Source organism: Choristoneura fumiferana, chromosome 25 (assembly GCF_025370935.1).
Source record: "Choristoneura fumiferana chromosome 25, NRCan_CFum_1, whole genome shotgun sequence".
NCBI lineage: Eukaryota > Metazoa > Arthropoda > Insecta > Lepidoptera > Tortricidae > Choristoneura > Choristoneura fumiferana.
In genome coordinates, this window is record NC_133496.1 from 11,119,265 (window position 1) to 11,139,904 (window position 20,640).

General features: G+C 36.8%; 1 pseudogene; it reads left to right on the forward strand.

Annotated features, from left to right (window-relative positions):
• The first annotated feature begins 549 nt into the window (after window positions 1-549).
• On the forward strand, window positions 550-20,385 carry LOC141442499 (ubiquitin-like domain-containing CTD phosphatase 1; annotated as a pseudogene).
• Window positions 20,386-20,640: the final 255 nt, after the last annotated feature.

Genomic DNA, 20,640 nt, shown 5'->3' on the forward strand with positions numbered 1-20,640 from the left:
AATCTCAAACTGACTGCAAATATATCGCAAAAAATAGTGTAGCGGATCTGAAGAAAAAAAAATATCACAAAATTATCATTCCTGACTTGTAAAAATAAAACTTTGTAATTCGTCTTTTAACGGCTGTACAGTCGAATGCAAAAATATCTTCCGACGTAATAAGGTAACCGTGGTACTTAACACATATTTTTGAGTAATTCGAATAGATAAGTACATATTTTTGCACTCGACTGTACCTAAAGCAGGTACCTACTGTTGCTAGACTTAATTTGGTTTTTTAAAGATGAACGAAACTTCGTGGCGCCCTAATTTAATTTTAACTAACTACTCGTTTTCCATTTTTATGAAAAATAATAAATTAATTTTAAATCTGAGACAGGTCAACTGGGCTGGGATCCCGAAAAGTTAGACTTGTTATGTTTGGAAGAGGCTTGGAAGCTACGCAAACGAAAAATTGGTTAATTTAACGTTAAACTGTCAATTTGTCAGTTTTCAACACGCTGCACATCACTATTACCGTAAAAAACGCTCAGTGTGGGTGCGCTTCACTAGCGTCAGTCAGTCAGTCAGTCAGTGCAATTCAGTGTTGTTTTGTTTATGTGTCACATTTGCCGTTACTCTGCTCTGCTGTGCAATCTGCATTTAGTTTGATGTAAAAATGTGTGATATAAACGATAGTTGTTTAAAATTGACTGTTAAGTGGAATGGCAAGGAGTACGATATCCCGGAGTTTTCTCCCTCGGACTCCGTGGCGATGTTGAAGATCGCAATCGAGAATGCTACTGGCGTTCGGCCGGACAGACAAAAATTGTTAAACGTCAAATTTCAGGGTAATTATACGTTTTTAGACCTATAACTTTTCGCAATATCGACGAAATTAGCATTAAAAGTGTTAGTTTGTTTCAATACACATATTTTCGCCTATAATTGTAATGGTAGGAGTTGGTTTGTTTTAAAGAAAGTTCAACTCTTTCGCAATTACAAGCGGTGCGGTGCTTGCGGTGTTTCCCGGAAATTATGTGCAAGTAAACGGTACCTTTGCACTTGTAATTGGCGAACTCAATATGCAAAACTGCTATTTTAGAGGATTGTTAAAATGGTCATTCACCAAAATGTACATCAAAAAACACCATGCCGTACTTTTTGTGACTTGAATTGAAAGTATCATGATTTGAAAAGACGGATTCTGTTATTAACAATGCAACCAAGCACAAGTGGTAAAGATCTTACTTCTACTTTGTAAAATCTGTATCTGCAGTCACTCACAAGAGCTTGCAAGTTGATTGAATAAGTAAATGAAGTAGCTGTGTGTTACCTATTTGAAACACATCACACAAATATGAAAATAACATGTATCTGTCATTTCCTACAAAAATGTCTTATGTGTTATTGTTCAATCTATTCTTGCTAGCTTTTGTGAATCTACCTGTAGGTACGGTCAAAAGTATAAATATACATAGGTTACCAAGACCATTACCTGAACATGTATTTTTCTGCCTGTAATAATCAACTGGACCAACAGTTTGCCTGGAAGAAATAATTCTTCCGATTGAGCACTTTGATTTGTGTTGTATAATGACGTATTTTTTTTGACATTTGCGGGTTCGATTCCCGTTCTGACAGGAGATTATCCAAAAATCTTGAATACAGTTTAAAATCCTGTTATGTTATTTAACAAGATGGACAATGACCTGATTAAAGCTGCGGGTTTGTGGTGGATGTAGGCCATTCCAACCAAAGCAACTGGAGGTCTATAGGGAAGGCCTGTCCTATGTCCATCTTATGGTTATTATGGTGATGATGATGGTAGTTAAAATTATATTTATAGAAATGGGTGAGAAATACTTGAATTATATTCAACTTTTAAATTCATTGAATGTCTTTTTGCGTCATAAGATCCTGTTGGAAAAAAATGAAAACTGTTTATGAATGATCATCAATGATTGAGTTGATCAATCAATGAACTGAATACTGTCTGTCTTGTTTTGCCCTAAGCATTTTTTTTTCATGTGAATGATGACACACACAAACTACAAAAAGAACTGATAGCATAAAAGAGAGTGAATGAAGTGAATGACTTAATGTGAAACCCTGCTTCATTACATGTCATTTTCTTGTGTGCATGCATGACTCAACTCTGGTGTATATACTCTTCCATTATTTTGCCTACAAACTCTGCTGTCTTCAGGTAAAGTGGCAACAGACAACTACACCCTAGCTGAGCTGAACCTAAAAGCCTAACTTGAAGATCATGATGATGGTCCCTCGAGGAGGCCATCCAGGGAGCATTGGCGAGGCCAGAATGCGGGGATGATGTGGTCAATGACCAATTGGACGATGAGGATTGATGTGGAAATCAAGAGGTAATATTATTAAAAACTGTTTATTTTGGGCACACAGCAATATGTCTTTCGGCCAGAAGGCAGCACTTGCAATTGTCTGCGTCAGCAACAATGATTGTTCAAGCATACTGAATGCTTGTTCAGCAGTTGTAGGTTCTCGTTTCACTATTGCAGCTCAAAGATGAAGTAAAAAACCCTACTAAACCTAATAATATTATAAATTGTACAAGCATGAGTTTGTTTGCTACTTTTTTGCTGCTATAAAATTTGGTATAACTGATGGCTAAGACACCTGAAATAAAACATAAGCTACAATAATCCCATTTACAATTAATAAATTATCTCAATATTTTACTGGACAGGGGTAAAATCCCAAAATTGTTTCTTAGTTTATTTTACAAATTGATATCAATGAACTGACCTGCTGTCAAAAAAGATAATGGGAATTCAAGAAAAAACACTGTGTATAATGGGATAGGGTTTAATTTATAAATAATTATGTTAATAAAACAATTATTTGTTATGTTTCTTTGTCCACTTTTCAGATTTACCTGCAAAAATAAACAAAACGCGCAGAGATTAACAAAATCAATGTCCTGAATGAACCTCGTCCTGGCAAGAAGCTGCTTTGCTTGATATAGATTACACACTTTTGACATCGGTCATGTCGCTGAAAAAGGTATTTTTTAACCCCTTACACGTGTTGCATGTAACTCTCAAGCGGAGGGACCAATTTCGATACGTATTTTTACGTGAAACAAGTTTCCTTCAGGTGGTTCTTTCTTAGTTGTGTATTCATTAATCTTTTTGGACGCCAACGACTTCACACGAAACAAACGGTCCACGCCAACAAACGACCTATACATCCATTACTTCAAGCCAAAAGCAACCTTCGTTTAATTGTGTTAAAGATCAAATTTTAGGTATTGCAATATAGAAACCTGGCGTGGATGAATGTCTTTTGTATTTTTGGCGTGGCGGCGAAAGGTTAAAAATTGTGAAATAACAGATTGTGTTTGTTTTAGAACATAGGTTATTTTTCTGGGGGGCCTGGCCTGGATTTGTGTGTGAAGATTCAGTATTTATAGAATTTTGAATTGGTAGCCAACATCCTAGGGTGGGCAACTAGACCATACTGGGTATGCACGGCCCACTCCGCCCCCCTCTATACAGGGTGCTCAATAGATCAGTCAGTATGAGAAAGTTTTAATATTATTCAATACAATACAATACAAATATTCTTATAGAGCAACCAAAAAGCAGTACAAGACATTACAAAAGTAGTAAAAATTCAGGTAGACAATAGGCGTTTTATCGCTAAATTGCGATCTCTTCCAGCAACCAATATTCTTTAATAATGTAAGTTTCATTTCAAAAACGCCTGGGTTCGTTCTTTTTAAAAATGTATGAATGCAGTTTTCTTGTTATTAAAATCGATGACATTGGTTCAAGAAAGAAACAGAATCTTCTATGTCTTATAGTATCAGAACTTTACCATACTGACATCTAAATTGAATCCACCCTGTAATACGCCTAGATGCTCATACTCAACTCGCTCCTATGCTCGCTGAGTCTAATTTCTTTACATCGATAAATTTTTCTGTGCATCAATGCTTCAGTTTGTATTTTCAATATGGGGTTTTACGGATGACCGTAAAAGTACAGAATTTGAGTTGAAATAAAAAATACAAAAAGACTCCAAAAACCATCTTAATTCGATAAAAATAGGTATTCAAATGAAGTGGTTAAAGTTGAGCTGGCGCAAGCAGCGCCCTGTAGTACGTGCGCTCCGGGCATCCGCCCCACTCGCCAATTAAAAGCTGGCACTGCTTAAAGATAAAGATATATAAGAAATTTATTTTGTCAAACATGATTCCTATATACAATTATTAAATTGAATTATATAAGATGTAAAATAATTTTTTATGTCCGGTCCTTCATGTCTGCTTTTGCATACAAATTTTACTATGAATTTTTAAATATAATTATAACAATAAAAAAAATAGAAAATAATTAAATTATAATTAATATTACATTAATGTTATATAAATAATTTTGCATTTAATACAATGATAAAAACAGTGGAACATTTGAAAAACAAATCTAGTCGATAATTACTAGTAACTTAAGGCGGCTGCTCACGTTAGCTCATGGTAAAAGTCTCGTCAGATGGCGTTAAAAATCAGACTGTCGAATTTTCGTGATGTTTTTTTGTAATTTTTAGAATATCCGTAGAATACTAATAGTTGAGTTTATTATTTGCGAAAACAATTTAGAATTGCCGATTTTTTGAGACTACAGTCGAACGGAAATAGTGTGCCAATTCTGAGATTTCAGGGCTCAAATTTAGGTGTCAGGTACAGCCTTATACGGACACTAGGAGCTCACGCACACATGCAAATAGACAGCGCCAACTAGTGAAAAATTATTGCATCACTTTTCTAGGCTTTCGGAAGGCTTTCGGCGTAAGCTACTACAAAATATTCATATATTTTTTTTCGGGTCACGAATATTTGTATCAACTGTACTTTTGCCCTTAAAATGTTCAAATATCTAGATAATATGAGTGTTTCATATGCGACGATATAGAATTAGATGAATCGTGTTAGAGTCCCAGGAATCTAATCTTATGTGATTTTTGGCTTTGGACTTGGAGATTGTCGAGTATGATATTGTGCTCAAGTTGGTAACCACATATGATGCTCTTGTGACATACATACTTTGATAATCATGCATTACATGCGAGTGTTACTCCTATTTCTTCGAATATTGGAGACGAAATCTTTCCGTGTTTTATTCTACCTACCAGTCTTGATTGCAGTTATCTTTTGAGTTGAAGGTTGCGATAATTCTTTGTATTGTATGTATACCGAGGTACAGAAATGGTCATTTTGGAAAGCTGAAGAACGGAAGGCCGTAATGCTGTATAAGTGTGTCAACTACCCTGATGCGTAAAACAGTTCATGTGTAGTGGTACATAGTAGGCTGGAAAGGAAACAGCCTCGTTGAAGCTATCGGTATGTAGAATCCTGCTGGAAACGACGTTTCATATTTTGAATCTTTATTTATACGTGGATAATACTATCATCATCATCACCATCATCATTATCGTGGTCTGGTTGTTTATATATATCTAGAGGGTCTTTTTCCTTATAAGCTTTAGAATTTCCGTGTAATTTTTCAAGACAGGTACTGCTGTGTCCTTAAAAGGGCAGACCTAACGCTTTACGACGGTGCTGGTGGGCATCGTACGGTAGTAAGCGAGGACCTCTGGGGAGCTAGTACAGTCTCCATGTTTTCAATTGTCGTTTTGTGTCGTGGGTGTGCCAGATAATAAAAATTCTTAGATATAGTTGTGAATTTCCAGGTGTAGAGCTTTATTGTGCTAGCTGCTCGAGGAAGACCTGAATGCGTTCAAGCGTGTTGCTGCTGGATGCAAGTTAATACTATAAAAATGTTGCAAGTATTACGCTTGCGTTATATTAGCGATTAGATTACGCTTGAATCATTCCAAGTACATTTTTTGTTAGATCCGAAGGAATTTGTTTTGGAGTTTTCGACGGTAAATTCAGAACTTTACTTCCTATATATTTATTTGTATTTAGTATGAATAATGAGAATACAGGCTACATGTAGGCATCTACATGTTTCTACGATAAATAAAGAACATTCTGACTCCAAAGCAAATCGGATCTCGTTTTGAACGGTATGCCCAGTATTTCAACCAAGTGGTAGAAATTCGTTCAAGAATTCCCACAAATTGCAAGAAATACCGAGATTACATCTGAATATATTTATACTTACAAGAGATACTTACCTATTTACTCAATTGATGATTAGCTGCTTGACGACGACCGGAGTCTTTCAGTGCTCACCCTACACGCGTATGAGCAAAATTCCTTCTTGATGCGAACCGATTGCGGTTTAGGAACTAATCTTATGAACTTTTTTTTCCTCCCGACCCGTGGTCCAACTACTATGTCCAACTGGTTGCACCACGGGGAAGCAAGTTTACTCATCGTCAACCGGTTGCACCACGGAGAAGCAAAATCAGTAGTCCAATTCTGGAAAGTATGTTTATCCATGGTCCTACTGGGTGGGTCCAATTAGTTTAACTAGTTGAACTACCACTTGAACTCTGTGGAATCGGGGTTCGGACTGTTGGTTTCACTGTATTCAGAATAAACTACATAGTTGTTGGGTTTCATGAGACTTTTAATTTTATAAAAATGCAGTAATGATAGTACCTATTCTGATACACATGACCCAAGGTAATTTTACATCCCCATGGTGCAAATGGTTCAACATAGCAATTGTTCATATGCCCGTTGGACAATAGCCCTTCAGTTGTACCACGGGTCGCAGCAATAAGTTGCAGAAAAAAAAGTAGTCTGAGAATTGAACCATCCTGGGTAAGTTTAGGTTCCCGTGGTGCAACCAGATAGCAGTTGGACCACGGGTCGGGAGGGATTTTTCCCTTTGTGCAGGACGGTAGCTATAGCCACGCAGCGATTTTCCCTCGCTCGTGCCTAAAATATCACATTTTTCAAAATACTACATTACTTATTCATTAAAATTCCCACTATACCAGATGCCCAAAATAAGACATTCCACAAAAAAAAAACACTTTCTTGTGTAATCTTCGATTTTGTAATGTGGCGCATGGTATTTTAGGCACGAGCGCCCTCTATCTGGTATAGCTTGGATTGCTCGAAACAGATGCAAAGTCGTGCTCCTACTACAGTCTCCTACTGGTAGGAGCACGAACACAATATTATACTAATTCTCCTACTAGTAGGAGCATGAATACCTATATGTACTGATTTTCCTACTGAAAACCAGATGTATGGAATAGTATCATTTAGTCTAAAAAAACTAAAACACAGGTGGTCTAAGAAGCAATAGGTCATGCAGCCTATCAGTATAACGCAAAAGTATTCTGAAATGTAAAATTTAGCAATATGCGGAATAAAATTATGAACAGATAGAGATGAACCTGAAATAGGATTTATATTCTCAGAGTATGTAACCAATGTCAACCGATCAATGACATGACATTGGTCTAAAGAAATTGTAAACTTGGTACACTGTCATTATAAGAAATTGACAATTTAGAAAGTGGTTCATTGTTCGAATTGGTCTCTGGTCACAGTGAGAAGTGGTCAATTTAGTGAGAAGACGTTATGACAATCATCATCATCATCATGATCATCTCAGCAGTAGGACGATCACTGTTGGACAGAGGGCTCCAATCATAACCTCCAGTTGCTTCGGTTGGCAGCGGCCCCCACCGTGGACCCACGGCTTTTACCAAATCATCCGTCCATCTCGTTGGTGGACGTCCTACGCTGCGCTTGCCGATCCGCGGTCTCCACTCGAGTACTTTTCGGCCCCAACGGCAATCCTATACTTTGCGGAGGTTCATAATATCAATGAACTGAATCAATTGCTTCGCTCACCCGTGACTTTATAATAGCTACGTTTATGCATGAAATGTGTGTTCATACAGTTCCTCCACCTGCACACTGTCGGAATACGCACAAATCATACAAACACATCTATCACCACCACCACACTACACTGATGCGTTTCGAATTCGACCAGATCTCATCTTTAGAGCAACACAAACGTTCACCATAGATGTTAGAAATAGTAAAAGATATAAAGATATTATTATAAAGGTCGCGGATGAGCAAAGTAAATATTTCAGTTCACCTATAGGTACAAAAATATATTATGTAGTACTTACTGTACAGTCACCACCATAAGCGTGAAAGCTGTCTAGGTGCTGAAAAATATCTGAACATGATTATATATTTATTGTGCATTACGTAAATGCGTGTTCCGATATTTTTTAAATGTTTAGACAGCTCCGCTATGTGTTGTGGCGTCAGTGCGAATATATCACGAAATAGAAGTATGCAAATCACGTAAACGATATTTTGAGCATGAAAGAATAAAACAAAGATAATTATAACATTTTTAATAATAGGGAGACTATTTTACAACGTCTCACAATTACCCTTACCTACCTCACATAAAGTAGAGGCAGCATCCAAAATAGATCTTGTATACTTAGCGTAGTTCTTAGCAGCAGTAAAAAAAAAACAAAGTAGTTGAGATGGCTGTTCTACTTTTGTCATTTATAATTCCTATATCATATACCTAATTAAGATTGAGAAGTGAGTGAGAAAAACTGCAATCCCCTAAACTTTAGGGCCTAAAGAAATTAAGTCTTTGAAAAATAATGTCTATTGTCTGCCGCAGTGTGGATGCCGTCGCTCGATCGTCAAAATCCTGGGTTTTACAGCTAATAATTAATTAACTTAATTTTTAACTATCTTTTACACAGTAAGAGTTAGGCTACTAGTGTCTTGGAGAAATTAACTTCGTTTGACTACAGTGCCCCCTCAAAGTTAACAATCAAAAATAACACGGTGTATAATATCTTCATAGTGCAGACATTTTATAGATTATAGTTTTTACCAAGTGTCTAGGTATGCTTCATCATAATCAGTCGTAAGTCTATTCTTGGTAAAAGTTGTATCATTTATTTTACTTATAACAATTTAATAGATTTCTTAAAAAGAAAAAAAATAATTATATTCACGATTTGATACCTACATGTTGTCTTTAGTGGTTATACGGATATTTTTGTGACAACCTATATATTCCTCAATTTAATCCGCAAGACCTTGTAAAATCAAAAAACATTGAAAGTCATAAATAATCAAATCATAATATGGGCAACGAACAATTGACACATCTGACGTCACGCCCAAACTGAAAGAGACGTATATATTATTTGACAATATGGTACTGTTTTCGATGATTGTCATTATTTGAAATAAGAACGGTGGTTTGAATCAATCTGTAAAGGTATTTAGTACTTATGTAGCAAGAGTAACTGTGAATCTTCGGCTCCATGACATGGCCCAATTGCATAATAGGTAAAGGACAAGCTAAGAGTATTAGTGAATTTCAATACAAAATCGCTAATACTATTAGCTTTGTACTTTGTTATGTATTACGTAATTGCCTCAGAAAATAATTTGAAGTCCATTATGAATCTGAAAAGTTAAATATATTTAGTGAGCAAAAACAGTAAAAGGAAAGACAAACGAAGGAACAAAATAAAACACATTTATAATTTTAAGTTTATCTTAAATAATCCATACATTTAGGAGATAATTCTTAATAAACCGGTCAAGAAAAAAACAGTCATTTGATCAAAAACCTACACACTCCGCCAAAAAAACACCTTCACTGCCGCGGATCGAGCGAGCGAAGCGAGCGAGATCGATGTATGTGGAGCGGATGCGACTCTGTTGGGTCAGGTGTGGTCAGGTTGAAGGGCAAGGGCGGCGAGTGAGGCGGCAGCCCGGCCTCGACCTTCGCTTGGAGTTTTTTTTTATTGAGACTTTTATCATAGAGAGAGAGAGAGAGAGAGAGAGAGAGATCATAGAGTTGACTTTGCGAGCTCGTTTCGTTGTCACTGACGCGTAACAGGGATTTTATCCAATTGCTAAACAAATGTAGTGAAATGAAACCGACCGACGGCGAGTTTGATTCGCGCACAAAGGGTTCCCCGCACCATCTGTACAATATTCATTAGACATTAGCAAAAAAAGGCAAAAAAAATCACGATTAAATATTTATTTTATTGTGTGTTTAGTATTTGTTGTTATAGAGGCCACATAATCTTTGAATATTTCAACTGTCTAACTATCACGGTTCTTGAGATACAGCCTGGTGACAGCCGGACGGACGGACGGACGGCCAACGAAGTCTTAGTAATAGGGTTTTGGGTACCGAATCACTAAATCGAGTTGACCTTTTATCTGATTTTGTAATTTCACTAAACTGGTTGAGGTTTATAAATTATTAATAAAAGTAAGTTACCTACTGTATGACTGACAGACTGACGGGTAGCTTACTCGACTGGATATATAATAGACGGGTCTCCTTCGTAATCCATAATATCGTTTGTCCTAAACTCAAATGCCATAACACTTTTGCCATAAACACTTTTGACATTATATCATACTTTTGCCATAATGATCTTATGCCCTAAAAATCATAAGCCATAATATTAAATGTCCTAATACTCTACATCCCTAATATGTTTTGTACTAATATAGTAAGACATAAAAACTTACGAGTAATAATATTAAAATCCATAATATTAAATGCCATAACAGAGCTCTTGTAGGCAAACAGCGACTTGCGAGCCAGAAAAGTAGATTAGGTTAGAACCGAGTTCCCAACAGTGACGAACCGGTACCAGAAAAGTAAGTTAGGTTAGGTTAGAACTGCGACTCCTACAGAATGAACCGCAGCCAGAAAAGTTAACTTAGGTTAGAACTGCGACCCCTACAAAAACGAACAGCAGTCAGAAAAGTTTTTTTTTAATTATTCATAAAAAGTGGCCCTTTTTTAGTGTATTATTATTTACTACTATTATATGCAATTTCCCGGGACTCCAAACTATCTATGTACCGAATTTTATCTAAATTGGTTCAGCGGTTTTGAAGTGATGGGATAACAAACAAACAAACAGCCTTACAAACTTTCGCATTTATTATATTAGTGGGAAGTGGGATGATTCAACGGTGTGTGAAGTTTCCAAACCAGTTTATTACAAAAATGATTATTTCAACCAATATTAGGACATGTGACTATTAGGACATACTATGATAATTAGTACTTACGAAATTAGTGCAAATAAGCATTAGGATATTCAATATTAGGAAAAAACTATATTTACATTATGGCAAACGTTATTATGGCAAAAGATCATTATGACATAAGTTGTTATCCAATATAGATCCAAAATTGACATTCCACACCGCAGTGCTGGAGTCTCCAGTTTATATTAGGCAATAGAGAGCCAAATACAATAATATTAGGACTACGTAGTTTACAGCAGGTGGTGCATCAACATTAGATCAGATTATTAAAACTCAACAAAATTAACTTTGACTTCATAAGAATTTTATTTACCCAATAAGTGACCCTCACACTAATAAGACAAATCTAATAACGTATCACTTGTCACAATTGAATAAACCGTTTAGTAGTTACGAGCGAACATAGGAACATACGTACATACTTAAATATATATACACACAGATTCAAAACATAACCTTCGCTTCAGTTAGGGTAAAAAGGTACGTGGTAACAGAGTTGTTCGACCTACTAAATGGCCATTCAAGAAGGATCATGGTTTCGAATCCAGTCTCGCATCTCTAGTTTTTTTTTTAAATATTCAATTGCTGTTCCCAATCTGCACTAATCCTCCGTTGTAACTTTTGTAGATAGTAAGTACCTAACGTCTGTTGTGCAGACTTGTTTATATAGTTATATTTTTTCTTTATGTATTGTTACTCGAAATAAACATCTTTGTCAATGAACATCTTTTTGCTAACTCATATCTTACAAATCATTTATTTAATACTCTTCCAGCTCTTTCCACCAAATATAACAACAGAAACTATCAGCCCCAGTATACTACTCGAAGTGAAAGCCTGTGCTAACAGTGGGATTATAGGTTGGAATGATGATAACACAATACAAGCAATAGGAAGTATTTTGACTTAGCCGTATTCTTACCATCAGGAGACCCACTTGCTCCTTTGCCATCCAGTCGAATAAAAAATAAAAATAAAATAAAAATAAATAAATTCTTGAAATTTATACTACAGCTGGGCGGAGCGCTATGGTTGGCGTCTACAAAAGTGAAACAGACGTGTGTATATTTTTATTGTATGTGTTTAGTTTTAGGGGTAGGGATAAAACATATGTTAATTTTATGATTATTTATTTATTAGTTAAATTATAAGTTGGTCATACAAAAAAAATGCGTCTATTGCGGCAAGTTCGAAACGACTTGTTGTTGAATTTAATCACATGAAAAATTCGAGCGCTAGTATCTGTGGCTAGTATATATAGTCGATCTACTGCCTATTACTTGTATTGTGATGATAATGTGAAATTACTTATGTGTGGCAAAAAGAAGTAAAGCAGGTCTTACCTTCTCAGTGATCCACTGGAGTCCAATTAGTTGATTTTTAGTAAAAATTAGTCTAATTCCTGAAATTAGTTTTTTAAATTAGAAATGACTACTAAGTCGGTTTACATACACTAGTTATCTCTATCTGAACTCAAATTATACACTTTGTCACAATCACAATCACGTTGAAGAGTCCCTGTGAATTCGTGTCATTTACATGTCAAATTGCGTCCCTTTTCCTTGAAATCAATCAAGCAGCGTTGTTGTGATACATATAGGTAGGTACCTACGCAAAACATAGACATAACAGACTGCTAAAAATTTCTTTCGGCTTTGTTGTTATGCAGGTATAAAACGCTCTTATCAAATAACAAGCTGTTGCCCGCGACTCATCATCATCATCATCGTCATCATAAACATCACATCATCATAAACATCACATCATCACCATCATCTGCAATACCCCTGGTGTTGCAGATGTTTATGAGCGGTGGTGATCTCTTACTGAGTCTTACCATCAAGAGACCCACTTGCTCGTTTGCCATCCATTCGAATAAAAGAAAATCATCATCGTCGTGACCATCTTCATCTCATCATCATCATCATCGTTGTAGTTGTCGTCATCATCATCATTATCACATCATCATGATCATCATCATTATCATCGTTATCATCATCATTTATTGTATTGTACTTTTTAATAAAAGATTTTTGCTGACTGAAGTTTTTGTTGACTGTACTTGCATTGACATCAAAATTAGTACATTTTTGTACCAAATTTCAAGTCGATGCCATTTACCGTTGAGGAGTTCCGTCCTGACGATCGAGACGTCAGGCTGGTGGCTGGACCACTCGGGTGACACTACCAAATAATTGTACTGTCACAAGATTAATTTACTAAGTAAGTATGCCGACTTTCAAGTCTATCCTACTGAAAGTGGGTCAAATTCAACTTGCAAGGTTTGAACCGCACATACATACACATATTATACATACATACATTGCAAGTTAAATAAAGCTTGCGAAAGAATAAATGAAAAATACTGACTGAATGTGTGTGTGTGTGTGTGTGATTCGATGACAGACAGCGCACCACCTATAACTAGCTACTGGCTGGAATCAATACCAATAGGTATAAAAAATATAATAAGTTTCTGTATTTTGTTTGCTGACTGCACATTTTGTTTCGTTGACTGAACCTACTTACATTGTCATCCAAACTAGGTACGTCTCCGTATCACGTTTCAAGTCGATACCACTAAATGTTGAAGAGTTACATCATGCGGAGCAACTGTGACCGGGCCAATATAATTTCATTACCAGATTATTGTATTACTAGTTTTTACCCGCGGCTTCGCACGCGTAAACTATTCGGTCTGGTAGTTGCAATTGAAATTTTCGGGATTTCCAAAATTCCCCTGGAAATTTCCAAAATTTATATCGTGGTCTTCATTGAGGTTGTGTTGTGAATAACTGTACAAAATTCAAGACTCTAAACCCAGTGCTAAAATTTCAAAAAATTTCCCTATCCAAATTCAAATTCATATCATTTATTCCGTAAATAGGCCGCAATGAGCACTTTTACACGTAATTTTTTTAAATACCAGCACTTTCGGAAAGACCACCATTGCCAAGAAGAATGCGCCGCAAGAAGCTTGGCAGAAAGTCATTTTTTCAAAATAAAATAAGTACAAATAAAATACTTAAAAACTACGTAAGTATACAATTAAAGAAAAAAATACAAAATAATAATAACAATAATACACGGATGTATGGGGTCCCTTAGTTACAAAACTATCCCGTGAAAATATCGGGATAAGAAGTAGCGTATGTGTTATTCCAGACGTCCGGCTACCTACATACCAAATTTCATGCCTCTAAGCCCAGCGGTTGTTATTTCGAGATTTTATCCCTATCCCGTGGGAATATCGGAATAAAAAGTAGCCTATGTGTTATTCCAGAGGTCCAGCTACCTACATACTAAATTTCATGGCTCAAAGCCCAGCGGTTGTTATTTCAAGATTTTATCCCTAGGTATCCCGTGGGAATATCGGGTCAAAAAGTCACCTATGTTTTATTCCAGACGTTCAACTACCTACATACCAAATTTCATGACTCTAAGCCTAGCGGTTGTTATTTCGAGATTTTATCCCTATCCCGTAAGAATATCAGGATAAAAGGAGCCTATGTGTTATTCCAAATGTCCAGCTATGTACATACCAAATTTCATGTCTCTAAGCCTAGCGGTTATTAATTCGAGATTTTATTCCTATCCCGTGGGAATATCAGGATAAAAAGTATTCAATATCCAAGTTGTTTTTATCCAGGTTATAAACTATTTTTTTACCAAATTTCATCCAAATCTGCGTAGCCGTTTCAGCGTGAAGAAGTAACAAACATACTCACTCACAAACTCACTCACTCACAAACTCACTCACTTACAAACTTTCAAATTTATTTATTATTAGGATTATATATTTTATAGGTACTAAATTTCAAGTCGATGCCATTAACTGTTGAAGAGTTCCGACCTGCGGAGACGATGCTAGCCGGACTACCAGGATGTCACTACCAGATTATTGTATTGTCACGCAAATTACATAATCATTCCAAATTTCAAGTCAATCTGACTACTGGAAGTTGGTCAAATTATACTTGCAAGATTTGACTACAGACAGACAGACAGATAGACAGACAACGGGACAGGTGAAACTAAATAAAAGCTTGTAAAAAGCTTGTTATAAAAAAATACACACTTCATCCGAAAATCCTATACCTATAATATTAATTGCTATGATCATGGTTTACCGGTATTATAAAAATCTTACAAAGCGTAGGTACACTTTTAGTAAAAAAACACTCAATTTTATAGTATTAAAAAATGTGTTGCGACTATACCTGTGTCAGATTTCACAGCATATCCTATGCTGTAAGGATTATATTGTAGTCCTTTTAGCGCCTTAGATATTTCCTTCCTCCAGACAATAAACTTGTTTGTTTTTTGGAAAACTGTGGCTCTGTCCATTGGAGGTCAATTTTGCCATTGTGTTGTAGGTTTTACCGTTGTACGGTAAAAAAAATCTAGGAAACGAAATATGAGACAGCGCGGTTCTTCTACATTAAAATTATTGAACTGAAGACGACAATAAATTTAAAAATTACTGACATACAAATAAATGTGACTAGTGGTGATAGTCTGGATGACATTTCCATGACATTATATTTTTAATTATCTAACCAGCCAGTACTTCATTCTAAGTTTCTTTCAAACCTCTTTCATTCAGCCTATTTTGTTATGATTGCTAGACTAATATTACAACCGATATAACCTAATGCTTTCGTTGTTAGTGTCTTTTTTAGCGATTTTTTTTCTTTTTTAGTACAATTTTTTTAGGGAACGTGCCAACGGAACCCTATTAGTGAGAGTCCGCTGTCTGTCTGTCTGTCCGTCGGTCTGTTCCATCCCAGCCTCCTCTCAGAACAAGAGGGCTTGGGCCATAGTTCCCACGCGGGCCCAGTGCGGATTGGGAATTTCACTTCACACGCTTTTGCAGGTGGTAGGACCTTGTGCAAGGTCCGCCCGGATTGCTACCACCATCTTGCTCGCTAATCCTGCCGTGAAGCAGCAGTGCTTGCACTGTTGTGTTTCGGCGTGGAGAGTAAGACAGCCGGTGAAATTACTGGCACTTGAGGTATCCCATCTTAGGCCTCTAGGTTGGCAACGCATCTGCAATTCCCCTGGTTTGCAGATGTTTATGGGCGGTGGTGATCTCTTACCATCAGGAGACCCACTTGCTCGTTTGCCATCCAGTCGTATAAAAAAAAAACACGCACCATTGAATTGCTTCGCAGGTTTGTGCAGATTTCCTCACGAAAGCAGTGCAGGGTTCCGACTGTTACAGGGCTCTATCTCTTGAGTCGTAATAGTCAGACACTTGAAATTTTCACAGATTATGTATTACAAATACTAAAAACAGAATAAAATAATTATTTAAAGGGGGCTCCCATACACCAAATGACTCGCATTTGGCCGGTTTTTTGTGATAGGGTACCAAGGAATTCCAAAAAATATATTACTTATATGACCGCGGCATGGCGCTAGCGTCTACGCAAAATGTATGCAAAATATTTAGTTACATTTTACAACACGTGTGATATTTTGCCCGAGAACTATGAAAGTTTATCTAAGTTCAGGACTGCCAATGAAAGTAAATAACGCTAGGCTAGGTATTTTATCCTAACACCCGGTTTTTACTTACATACAGCCAAACCATTCAAATTTTGACCCGCTAAGTGAAATTGTAACAAACAAATTACACTACGCTTTTGTTGCGATACGCCATTATTTTACAAGCTTTTTATTAATTAATAATAAGTATAGAACATTCTTGTGTTGTTGACCCAAATGGTGGAACCGATGCAGATGTCGAAGCGCGCATAAACAGGGCTCGTGCCGCATATGCACAACTCAAACCGGTCTGGACGTCCCACGTAATAACACGGCGCACAAAAATCAGAGTTTTCAACTCAAATGTCAAATCGGTTCTCCTGTACGGGTGTGAGACCTGGCTCGTCAAGAAAGCAATCACCAGTAAACTCCAGGTTTTTGTGAACAAGTGTTTGCGTCGCATATTAGGAGTTTATTGGCCACGAACCATTACAAACACTGGACTGTGGGAGTTGACGAGCCAGAAGCCAATTGATAAGGAGATCCTATTGAGGAAGTGGCGCGTGTTGCGGAGACCCGATGCTCATCTCGCCAAGCAAGCGCTGGAGTGGCAAGCTGCTGGTAGTAGGAGGCCAGGCCGACCCCGAATCACCTGGAGACGGTCGGTTGAGAAGGAGATCTCCCTAATTGGGTACCATTGGCGAGACCTAGAAGCCACAGCACAGGACCGTGACGCATGGAAGTCCCTACTGCGAGCCCTATGTCCCTGCTGAGGGACTACAGGAATTCATCATCATCATCATAGAACATTCTTGAAGGCATCTAGTTGTTCAAGCAAGTTTTCATGTGGTAGAGCCTTACTGTAACCACTTGCTGACTGCAGTACAAATGGGCCGGCTTGACCGGAGTAGTACCAACCTCCATCTGAATACCGGCGTGAAATAGTACCTTTGCCCAACTCCCCTCCCCCTTTTATCCTGCCCCCATACCGCCCAATTTAGCCCCCCCCCTCCTCCCTTTTAGGCCGGCAACGCACCCGCAGTCCTAATAATGCTGTAGGTGACCAAGGGCGGCGGTGATCACTTACCATTAGGTGACCCGCATGCTAGTTTGCCAGCTATTTGATAAAAAGAGTAGATTGATGACCTCAAGAAAAAACATTACTTTCTTTGGTTTGCCCTGACTTAAAAATACTGAATTTCATGGTTAATTGCACTTTATCGAAATGCTATTACTTATTCTTTGTAAATAAACATAAAAAAGTAAAAAAAAAAAGAAAAAGAATCATTATGCGTCATCGAGTTTCGAACTCCTTCTCTTACTACATACTTCTAAGAATTGGTACCACTGAGCCAAACTAGGTGGTCACGTGACCGCCCGAAATAGTCAATACCTTTTTACAACAGATTATATTTGACATTAGCTACTCACACCACAGTAAAATGGATCAAAATTTACTGCATCATACTGAAATTTAGGTATTATAGATCCTCTCCATTTTGTGATTTGCGACAACAATATGCCCATAACTAACTATCCTCAAAAAATCGCGTCGAAATAACGTCTGTGGAAGAAATATTGATGTACCAAAGTTTGTATGGAAGACGACGCACCTTAACAGATAATATTGCCTTGTTTGGTTAAAAAATCATTCATTGCTTTTTTGAAACTAGGTATACTTTCTGCCTCTGTTACATTTTTTGGTAGCTAATTGAAAATTTTAGGATGTGATGTCCATGCAAATGGTTTTCCCCACCGTCAAACACTGTTGAATTTTTTTAAAATAGATTGAAGCTGTTTTGGCAAAAATTGATAAAATTTATAAGCTGGGCAGTGTTCGAATGGTTTAATTTTTGAAGTGTGGTTGCAAGAATCGGTAGTCGCAATTACATATTGCTCTAATGCACTTTTTTGAGCCACAAATGCCTGGTCCTTATCAGTAGAATTACCCCAAAACATTATTCCATATCATAAAACTTGTTAATTTTTTCTCTTTCCAGGCTATGAACTGATGCGTCCGTTTCTACAACGAGTTCTCGCTTCAGCTTACGTAGACTTACGATATAGTCATATGGTCAGCTACAGGCATGAAGTGGATTGAGGAGAAGATGAAGTTGCTTGTGTGGCCACTCATTCAAACTACAGATTATGTTCTATTAGAACTACTTGGCTATGATCACGGTGCACACAGCCAAGTATGGGACTATTGATGTGAGTATTTGATCATCCCAGCCTATGTATGTACCAATGCTGGACACAAGCCTTCTCTCAGAATGAGAGGGCTTGGGCCGTATGTAGGCATAGTAAAAGTGAAGAGTAAGTTCAGTTTGGATAGGTATTTAACTAAATTTAAAAACAAACTTCAGCTGCCAGATTTGGTACATTCAAGGATTTAAAAAAAAAAAAATGTTTATTGCCAAAAAACTTAAAATAAATAAAAGAAAAATACCGTGCTTTGTTTGTTTAGTTTTAAACATTTTACTTATCTATCATTGTAATTACAAACTAGTGTATTCAGTACAGAAATGTAAATGTTTAGATAGTTTAATGGGGAAATTTCAATATTTAAGACAACCAATTGACATTGTTTTGTTTACATTTAGTTAAATACCTATCCAACCAATATATATTATATTACAGAACATGAAACAATTTTAAGCTAACTTTCGTATTAAAATTATTTGCCGGTAATTAATCGAAAATAGATGTCGACAACCCTAAGCGTCCGCGTCAGAGTAGGCAGTTAAGTCTCCTAAAGGGTCGTAGTGAACTTACTTCACCTCTTTTCTATGCTGTAGGTCTTGGAGGTTTTATTTTGTGAAAACTGTAAAGGTCATGGGTGATTGTGTAGGGATTTTAACATTCTCAATACAACGGTCTGACATGCAGATAAGCTTGATGCGAAGTATGTTTTGCCGGAAATGAAACAGTATATAGGGTAAAAATAATGTTACCCGGTAAATCGTCAATTATTGGCCACCTTTCGATAACTGGCCACCTTATACTAAAAATAAACTCTTTTCTAATAATAATAATAATAAAATCATTTTATTCGCTTAAAAAATTAGACATAAATTATAAAACAATGAAATATCTGGCGGTCCTCAAACTGTATCTTGAAAATCTGGAGTGCAATTTAGAGACATACTTGGAAATATAAGAACTTAGCCGTGTTTTTTTTTATCGTTATAGAACAAACATATAGGTCATTTTTAGTATAAGGTGGCGAGTTATTGAAAGGTGACCTGTAATTGACGATTTACACTAGTATCTCCAAGCATAATCTTTCTACGCGTTTCGCTATTCTTATAAAAGTTACTAGCTTTGCCTGCGACTTCACCCATTATGATTTTGTTCAGCCAAGCCCTCAGGAACTACTATTTTTTTCGGGATGAGAACTATCCTAGGTCCTTCTCCGGGTCTCAAACTACAAGTATCTCTATTAAATATAATTGTTTTTTTTTTTCAGGTGAAACCCCTAGGCGTGATCTGGGGCAAATATCCTCAGTACAGCTCAAAAAACACCATAATGTTCGATGACATCCGAAGGAACTTCATCATGAAACCGAAGAGTGGTCTCAAAATCCGGCCCTTCAGGCAGGCCCACCTCAACAGAGACAAAGACCGCGAACTAGTCCATCTTTCAACTTATCTGCTTGACATAGCACAGTACTGTGATGATTTTGACACCTTAAACCATAAGAAATGGGAGAAGTATAAGCCTGATAGGAAATCGCATTCGGCTAGTAAGAGAAAAGCTGAGGATAGCTCGCCCTCCTCGCATAAAGAATGACGGTAGGATTAATTTGTGAATTCAATTTGGCTAATTGCCTTAAGGTGTAAATAAAATTCTAACCTAAAATTTAGCTTTTGAGTGTAAACCTTACCACAAGCCCTTGTTTAAGTTGTTTTTGCACTTATGACAAATAGTCTGCAAATAAATATCAAGTAATTATTAAATTACTCGCATTTACTAATCAATGGAAATAATAAGTGCAGCGACTAGTTTTCTTTAGCATCTGCAATGGAACGTCTCTTTTTGTATGTAAGCAAACGTTAATAGAACAACTTCTATTAAACTAATACGCCATCTTTACAGTAACTAGGTACCAGCAAAT